Genomic DNA, 9,550 nt, shown 5'->3' on the forward strand with positions numbered 1-9,550 from the left:
ACTATTTTGGAATATCCATTCTTCTCAATGTTGGATATAACTTTTTACTATCTGAAAAGTCAAATTCCTTTGAATAGTCAATAAAGCACAAATAGACATGCTATTGGTATTCTCTGCTTTCATCCAGGATCCATCTGACATCAGCAACAATATCCCTACTGCCACAGCATCCTTTAAAGCCAGCTTAAACTTCTGGCAGTTTTCTCTCAAGGTATTGCTCTAACTGTTTTTTAATTATCTTCAGTAGTATTTTGCTTACATGAGATATGAATGATGTTGTTTAATATTTTCCATATTCTGTTGGATAACTTTTCTTGGAAATGGGAACAAGCATGGATCTCTTGCAGTCAGTCAGCTGATGTCCTCCAAATTGCATGTCCAGAGCTGCATCTATCATTGAAACATGGCAATTGGTATCCCATTGATTCCTGGAGGTTTATTTTTTTTTTTACCAATGCCTTCACTGCAAATTGAACTTCTTCCCTCATTATCATTGGCTCTTGATTGTATGGTACTTCCTTAAATATTTCAGCATCAGCCAATTCTTTTTGGTATACTTATTCTGTGTAGTCTCTCCATCTTATTTTTATATTTCCTAGATAATTCAAGATTTTTCATATAACATTTCTAAGGATTGCAACTCAAGGCTTGTATATATTTTTCCATTGTTTTTCAACTTCAGAAATGCTGAGCAAGTTCTTTCTTCTTTGTTCTTTAATTCTGGATCTCTACACATTCCGTGTTAGTAGGTTCCTTTGTCTTTCCGAGTTGCCTTTTGAAATTTTCTGTTCAGGTCTCTTCAGCATCTCTTCCCTTTATTTTGGCTTCAATTTCTCAAATGCAGTTTTCACTGGCTTAGTGTCTCTGCTTTCACAACAAATAAAGCATATGGGACAGGGCCCACCTGAGGCTGCAACATCAAGGATATATTCACCACTGGATAAATAGGAAATATCATAATTAATATAGAATTTGTAGTGGATTTAATTTAACTCAAAGCCACAATCAACACCCATGATAGCATCACTCAAATAATCAAAATATGTGTTGCATTGAGAAAGTCTGCTGTCAAAGGCAACTTTAAAGGGCTCACAAAAAAAGAATGTCACTTTAAAGATATTCTTTATTTGTTTTATATACATAAGACAGTGGGTCAATGAATAAGTAAGACTGAAAAAGAACTCATGCCTTTAAATTGTGGTGTTAACAAAGAATATTGAATATTGAATAGACCACTAAGAAACAAATCCATTTTGGAGAAAGTGCAAGCCGGTACTTCTCAGAGGCAAGAATGGTGAAACCTGAGCTAACATACCTTGGGCATATTGCCATAAGGCACAAGTATTTAAAAAGATATCATACTGGGAAGCATAGTGGTTGGGCAAAAGGAAGGAAGACCTTCAGTGAAATTGCTTGCCAAAGGAGTGCAACAAAGGACTTGTGTCCAACAATGTGTTGGAGGTTGTGAAAATTTCTCAATAGAGGACAAGATTTGATCTATATTATTAATAGGGTCATTATGACTCAGAGTCAGTTGGATGATACTTAACAACATAATTAAGATGCTGATTGTAGATCTAGAGAGCTTTGGTGACCTAGTCTGTAAATAGTTGCACTGCTAACCCAAATACGACTCCTTTATGGTCATTTGAATCTACCAGTCACTCCACTGGAGAAAGCTGGCCTGTATCTACTCTAAGATAAAGACTACAGTTAAAGGATTTTCTTGCTAGATGATGGAAGGGAAAGATGATTTATATGATTTATAACCACTCTGAGATAAAGGCCACAATTAAAGGTTTTGCTTGCTAGAAGGTTGAAGGAAAAGCTGTCTTATAACTGCTCTGAAATAGAGTTTGCTAGTTGATTAAGGAAACAAGAGGTTTCTTGCATTTGTGCTGTTGAACTGGACCTAGACTTTGAATAATTCAGGAATGTGCCTGATTAATCTGTCTTGGGACTGCTAGACTAAGCCTGGACTGCATTGTGAGATATTCTTTGCTACCTCCATTCTCCAAGCTATTCCCCTAATAAACCCTACAACTGAATAAAGTCTGTAAGACTTGCCATGAATGTTGCAATCAATGATTGAAAGAAATGGGTGAAGAAGCATGTGGGGTGGCATGTCTGATGTTGTAGCTATTTTGATACTATGAAATAGGTGGAAGTCAAAGTTGGCCACTCTCATACTGCTTCTGCTCCTTTTGCACTCCTCCAGTGCACTTCAGAGCCTTGGAAAACAAATGAATGGTTAGTTATGAGGCATCTCTGATTTGATGGCAATGAGCTTGAATTTTGGTCATTTTATATCTAAATGATGATGACCAAAGAAGAAGATGTAGAAAAACTAGAATATTGAAGAATGGAATTGGTATCTGTATTGGGATTGCATTGAATTTGTAATTTGCCTTTGGTAGAATTGTCATTTTCACATATTAAGTCTTCCTATCCGTGAGTATGGTATATCCTTCCATTTCATCAGGTCTCTTTTTATCTCTTGTAGTAATATTTTATAATTTTCTTTGAGTAGGTTGTGTTTCCTAGTTAGATTTACTTTCAAATATTGAAACTTGTTGTGATGGGTATTGTTTTTCTTAATTCCATTTCTGTATTCTGTCACTGTAGAGAAATCCAATTGATTTCTGTATGTTGATCTTGTATCTAGCCATTTTGCTGAACTAATTGACTATGTCCAGCAGTTTTTTTGCTGAGTCTTTAGGATTGTCTAAGTATATGTCATCTGCATATACAGATAATTTTACCTCCCCTTTGCCAATTTGGATATCTTCTATTTCCTTCTCTCGTCTGAGAGTTATCACTAATATTCCCAATACAATATTGAATAGGAGAAGTGATAGTGGATATCATTGCCTTTTCCTTTTTCTCAAAGAGAATGTCTTTAATCTCTCTCCATAGAGAATGAGGTTGGCTCTTGGGTTTTTTTATGTCTTTTGACTATGTTGAGGAAATTCTTCTCTATTCCTATTTTGTTACATGTTTTAATCAGGAAAGGTAGTTGGATTTTGTCAAAGGCCTTTTCTACATCTATTGATAGGATAATGTGGTTTTTGTTCTTTGCTTTGTTAATGTGATGAATTACACCGATTGTTTTTCTTATGTTGAGCCATCCTTGCATGCCTGTCATGAATCCCACCTGGTTATGGTGAACAATTTTTTTGATGTACTGTTGGATTCTACTGGCCAAGAGAAGTTTTCCAGAGTTTTTAATCTATGCTCATGAGAGGTAGAAAGCCTTATAGCTTTCTAATTTGGTGGTGTCTTTAACTGATGCTAGTGTTAAAGATATGTTTGCTTCATAGAATGAATTTGGGAGAATTTAATCTTTTTCTATTTTCTGAAATATTTTATGTAAAATTAGTGACAGCTCTTCTCTGAATTTTTGGTAAAATTTACTTGTAAAACCATTTGGTCCAGGGATTATTTGTTATTGTTGTAAGTTGTTTTATTTCTTGTTCAATTTTTCCCCCTTTTTGTAATGGTTGTTCTATTTCAGTCTGTGGAAAGAAATCCCAAATAAGCATAGCACTCCTGAAAAATAGAAACAAGATAGGAGGGGTCTCAATTTCTGATCTCAAATCTTACAACACAGCTGTATGTGGCTGTTACAGTGACAGACGTGTAGGTCAATGGAATAGAAATCAACTCATTTACCTATGCTCACCTGATTTTTTGACAAGGAGATGATATCAGTTAAGTGGAAAAATGAAAGCTTCTTCAAAAAATGGTTTTGGCAAAGTTGGAATACTATCTGCAGAAAAATCAAACAAGACCCACACCTCACACCATACACAAAAACCAACTCAAAGTGGATCAAGGACTTAGTAGTAAAACCAAGGACTACAGACATCATCAGTGATAAGACTGGAAGAACTCTAGAAGCCCTAATCTACAAAATGAACAGTCTTCCAAGGATTCTGAAAGTCCTACAACCAGAAGAGAATAAAAGAGATAAATTGGACCTTCTAAAAATCAAATCCCTAGGTACATCAAAAAACTTCTTCAACAGGGCAAAAATGAAAGCCACAGACTGGGAAAAAAATATTTAGTAATAACATGTCTGATAAGGGACATAGAATAATCCAACACTTCAACAAGATAAAGCTAAACAACCCAATTGTAAAATAGTTACAAAATATGAATAGGCACTTCACCAAAAAAGACATTCAGATGGCAAACAAACACATGAAGAAATGTTCAAAACCCCTAGCTCTGAGAGAGTTGCAAATCAAAACAACTATGAGACATTATCGCACTCCAGTAGCAAAGCAAAGTTCAACAGAGCAGCAAACAACAAATTCTGGTGAGGTTGTGGAAAAAAATTGAAACCCTTATTCACTGTTGGTGGGAGAGTAAAATGATGGAAGGCAGTATGGTGCTTTCTCAAAAAGTTGGAAATAGAAATACCTTTTGACCCAGCAATTCCACTACTTGAAATATATCCCAGAGAAACCAGAACTGCCACCCAAACAGATATATGCACACTCATGTTTATTGCTGTGTTGTTCATAACAGCAAAGAGATGGTAGCAACTCAAGCCCAACAACAAATGAATGGATAAAGAAGTTATTGTATATTCATATAATGGAATACTACACAGCACTGAGAAACAAGGAACTAATAAAATATGTAATGAGTGAGCCTGGAGGATGTTATGGTGAGTGAAATATTACAGTCACAAATGGAAAAATACTGCAATAATGCCACTATTAAAATGGTACACAACACAATAATTTTTTAAAATTTATCATCTACATTATTTTTATTACCTGTGCTCCATAAGAATATTTCAAAGAAGTTTGATAGATCAGAATCCTAAGACATGATATGGATGTACGTCTTGATTTTATCTTTTTAACTTCTATATGTTATGACTACATTTTATTTAATGCAGCAGAAACAGAACATGTTCTTCAGGAAGCAGATGTCACAACAAAGTAACAAGCACAAAGCATTTATCACTAATGTATGTGTAGGGAAACTGAGAAAGAAGCAGAAGTTGACATGAAAACACTTTACTAGGAGTGGGCAAGCTTTTTGATAGCACGACAGATAGCAAATATATTGACTATTGTGGACTTTATTGTTTCTTTGGAATAATTTTGCTTGTTATTTTTTATGTTTAAAACCACTTTACGTTTTAACATCTATAATATGAAAAGTCTAAAAGATCAATTTGTTAAAACCACATACAATTTAGGCATACAACTCACGGAAAAAATAAATAGAAGGCACGCAAAAGCATTTCATTAAAAATAAACCCAGAAAAATCATGAAAATATGATCAGCCTGTGTCAGTAATTGAATTTTCCCCCTAAAATGTGTGCCAACTTGATTAGGGCATGATCCCCAGTCAGTATTGTGTGGTTGTCCTCTCTGTGGTGATATGATGTATTCATCCCCTGTTTCGTGATTCACTTGAAATACTAACCTCTATTTATTAATGAAGGCGCACTGGTGGCTTAGCAGTTAGGAGTTGTATTGCCAATCCAATCCACCAGTTCTTCTGAGCCAGAAAGATAGTTTTCTTTTATGTGACTTCTGGCTCAACAGTACATAACAGCAATATAGGTTAATAAGACAAGATTAGTGTGGAGTGGATAGTATGGACATGACTTAAGTCCCCCTCTTATTTAAGTATACTGTTACTCAAGTCAAATACCCTTAAGCACCCTTACTTTAAGTTGCATCCTTAAACAAGTCACTCTTGCTTTATTCATACCTTTTATCTTATAAGATATAAAAGCAGGGAGAAACTGGCAGAGGGTGACCCCATGAATGTCAAGGAAAAAAGACAGGAATGAATCACATCCTTTGGATCCAAGGCCCCTTTGCTGAGAATTTCTTAGATTGAGGACAACACTGAGGACAAGACATGGATCATGATACTGATGTGACAGAGAAAGGCTCGCTCTAGAATTTAGACTTCTAACCTCCTCAACCAAGATAAAATAAATTTCTGTTTGTGAAAACCATCAGTTGGCAGAATTTTTTTGTTATACACACAAGATAACTAAGACAGCATAATTAATAATGCAGTTAACAAACTTCAAGTTCTAGATTTTCAGTCTCAAAAGTAGTTCCTTGCATGAAGTCAGAATGGACTCATAGATGACCCTCCAGTGAGAGATACCCTATCTTTCTCTCCCTTGGAGTCTGTACTGGTCAGTAAGGTGTGGCCTTCAAGCTAATAGAGTAACTTCCTACATACTAGGCCACCAGAGATCCCTTGTAAAAATTTTAAAAATATGATCTTTTTTTAATGAGGGGAAAAACCAATAAAGAAAAAAAAAAAACCACACCAATGCACTGTAGAGTATGTAACTCAAGAATTGTAGCACGTAAATTGATATAACACATTTATAAAGTAGCATTGAAGCATAGTGTACATTTAAACACACAAATTCATGGAAGAAAAACAGACTCCTAGACATGTACTGGAATCCCTTCTGGTGCAAATGATTAAATATTCAATGGCTAGCCAAAAGATTGGCAATTTGAAATGATCAAGAGACACTTGAAAAGACAGGTCTGTCAGTGTGCTCCTAAAAAGTAAGAGGTTGGAAAACTCGTATGACTATTCTGTTCTGCACGTATGAGGTCGCCACAAGTCAGAACAAACTGACAGCAACACTTAACAACAGACAAACGAGCACTCTTAGATGTTCATATTAGGAAACATACTAGGAGACAAAACCCCCCAATTTACCAGTGCAAAATAGCAGTAAAATGGAAGTGTCTGCATGTTCACTGGTAGGAGAATGTGAAAATAAATCAGAGTGTGTCCATAAAATCCGATACTTGATAATGATATGACTAAATCGGAGCTATATATAATGTAAGGTAGCCTCGTGACATAGTGTGTAAGTGGATTGAATACAACCCTGGCAATCTCCTATGGGGCAGTTCTTCTCTGTTAAAAAGTGTAATAGATGTTGAAGTCATTTTGACAAGCAATAATCTCTTTCTTTTATCCAAATGAAGAGCTGTTGTAAAAGTGAGAAAACAGCAGGGGTTTTTTTTGTGATTCAAGATGGAAGGAAGGACGGTGGTTTGATAGAAGCTATAAGGAACCAATGTACATAATGTATGTGTGTGTGTATATATATGACAAAATTCAGTATAATTTTATTTCTGGTCTAAGACAAAGGGTTGTTGTTATGTGCCATCAAAGTGCCTATGACTCATAGCAATCCTAAGAACAGTACCCCTGAACCCTACTCTATCCTGAGCCAATCTCACTGTCCCTAACACACCTACCTTCATTACCCCACTTACTGTGTTGATCCAGCTCATCTGGGGTCTTCCTCTCCTGTCTTGTCCCTCCACCCTTACAAGTATGATGTTCTTCTGCAAGGACTATTACCTCTTGGTAACATGCACAAACTATGTGAGATGGAACCTCAAAATCCTTGGCTTCATCCTTTTCAGGACAGATCTATTAGTTCTCTTGGTCCCCATGGTATGTTTAGTACTCTTCTCCATAACCACAACTTTAAGGCATCAATTATTCTACCGTCTTGGTCATTGTCCAGCTCTCTGATGTATAACACGTAATTACAAAGACTATGGCCTGGATCAGGTGTACATTAGTCCCCAGACTGACATCACTCTTGAGAGTTCTTGAGTGCCTATAGAGGTCCCTGACAGCAGATTTTTCCAATATAATCCATCATTTGATTTTCTGACTGGGGTGCCAAGAATGTTGATTATATAACCAAGCACATTGAAATTTCTAACAATCTCAATCTCTTCTCCGTTCATCATAAAGCTGCCAATTAGCCTAAGGTTGAGAATCTTCATTTTCTTGATATTGAGCTTCAATTCATATTGCAGAGTTCAAGTCCTTGACCTTCTGCAGCAAATGCTTCAGACTTTCCTTAGTTCAGCAAACAAGGTTGTATCGTTCGCATAACAAGGGCTGTTTGTTGCAGACCAAGGGTAAAGTATTTTTATAATTATTAATAAGAGACAAACAGCCAGGAATGAGATAGAGCAGAGAGCATAAAACAGAGGGCCAGCAGTACTTGACTGAAGACCCCAAGTCATGTTTCTCTGTGTATTTATTGATAATCAGGGGAAGCAAATCATAAAAGGAATTCCTTGTAAATGAAAACAAGCTCTTTCTATTGAAAACCTTCCCTTTGACTCAGGAGGCAGGGGTTCACAAATGCAAGAATTTGGTATACCCTTAAGGATTGCCTTGATGCCTCACCATCTAACCCAAGTACTAGACAATTACCACCAACAACCACCATGTATCTATAAATTCTTTGCATACCTTGACTGTGTGGATCACAAGAAATTGTGGTTAACCTTGAGAAGAATGGAAATTCCAGAACACTTGGGTAAGCTCACATGAATTTTATACTTGGACCAGGAAGCAGTCGACAGAACAGAGCAAGGAAACACTGCATGGTTCAAAATCAGGAAAGCAATGAGCTAGGGATGTGTCTTGTCTCCATACCTTTTCACTCTATATTCAGAAGAGATCATTCTGGGGGCTGGGCTTTATGGGGAGAAATATGGCATCAAGATTGAAGGAAGACTCATCAACAACTATCGGAAGCCAAACTTTATACCAAATACTATATGAAAGTCCTTGTTCAGGAATTGAAGGAATTACAGATTTATAAGTTAGGATTTCTCTTGTGGCAGATCACAGAAAATGAGCTATTTGTTCCCTGCAGACAGGAGACAGCTAGGGACCCCCTATAGAGGGAGTGTTACTTGGGTTAGATGGTGAGTTCATAGCTATTTATTATTATGTTTTAAAACATACAGATATTGTAAATGAGGAAGGTTATAGACGATAGTCACTCACTCACTTGTTGGTATCGAGTCAGAACAAATTCATAACTGACTCTTCAAGTGGCTTTACATTTCCAGAAGTTATAAATTGCATGGGAGGTGATTGTACATCTTTCTCCCATAGAGCTGTTGGTGGATTTGGAGAAATCCCTATGAACTATGTCACTAGAGTCCCCTATGTATAATAAGGGTGTACAACAATGACATCCCTTTATGTACAAAATGACATCCATTGCTGCTTTTTAAAATTTATAAAATGTAGGTAACTCCTAGCTTATAGCACATTCAAGTTACAACAAATTACACTTAGAAACAATTGTAGACATTTTACACAGAAATACTAGTATGAAATATGCTAGTATTATAATTTTCAGATGTTTACTCACAAATATTCAATTTTCTAATTTACTGTTCAGAATACTACTGGATTTCTAAAATAACCTACTATGAAAGGCAATAATAATGAATCTTTTAAAAAAATGAGTATTTAACTTAAATAAAAATCAGTTTAGCATGAAGACATCAGAATGGAACCCTTTTGTAAATAAAAATCTATCTACATTAACAAATAATAAAACTTTTTTTAAATAAAATAATTCCCTGCATACATTTTAATTTATGACTTATTGAATGGAATGTTACCAAGGTCACGTGAAGTTGGGAAGTTTACTTTTAAAAATCATGTATATTGATAATCCTAAGAATTACTTACTTCATTAGC

This window comes from Elephantulus edwardii, unplaced genomic scaffold (genome assembly GCF_000299155.1).
Source record: "Elephantulus edwardii isolate Elephantulus edwardi_28Jun2011 unplaced genomic scaffold, EleEdw1.0 scaffold00199, whole genome shotgun sequence".
In the NCBI taxonomy this organism is placed as follows: domain Eukaryota; kingdom Metazoa; phylum Chordata; class Mammalia; order Macroscelidea; family Macroscelididae; genus Elephantulus; species Elephantulus edwardii.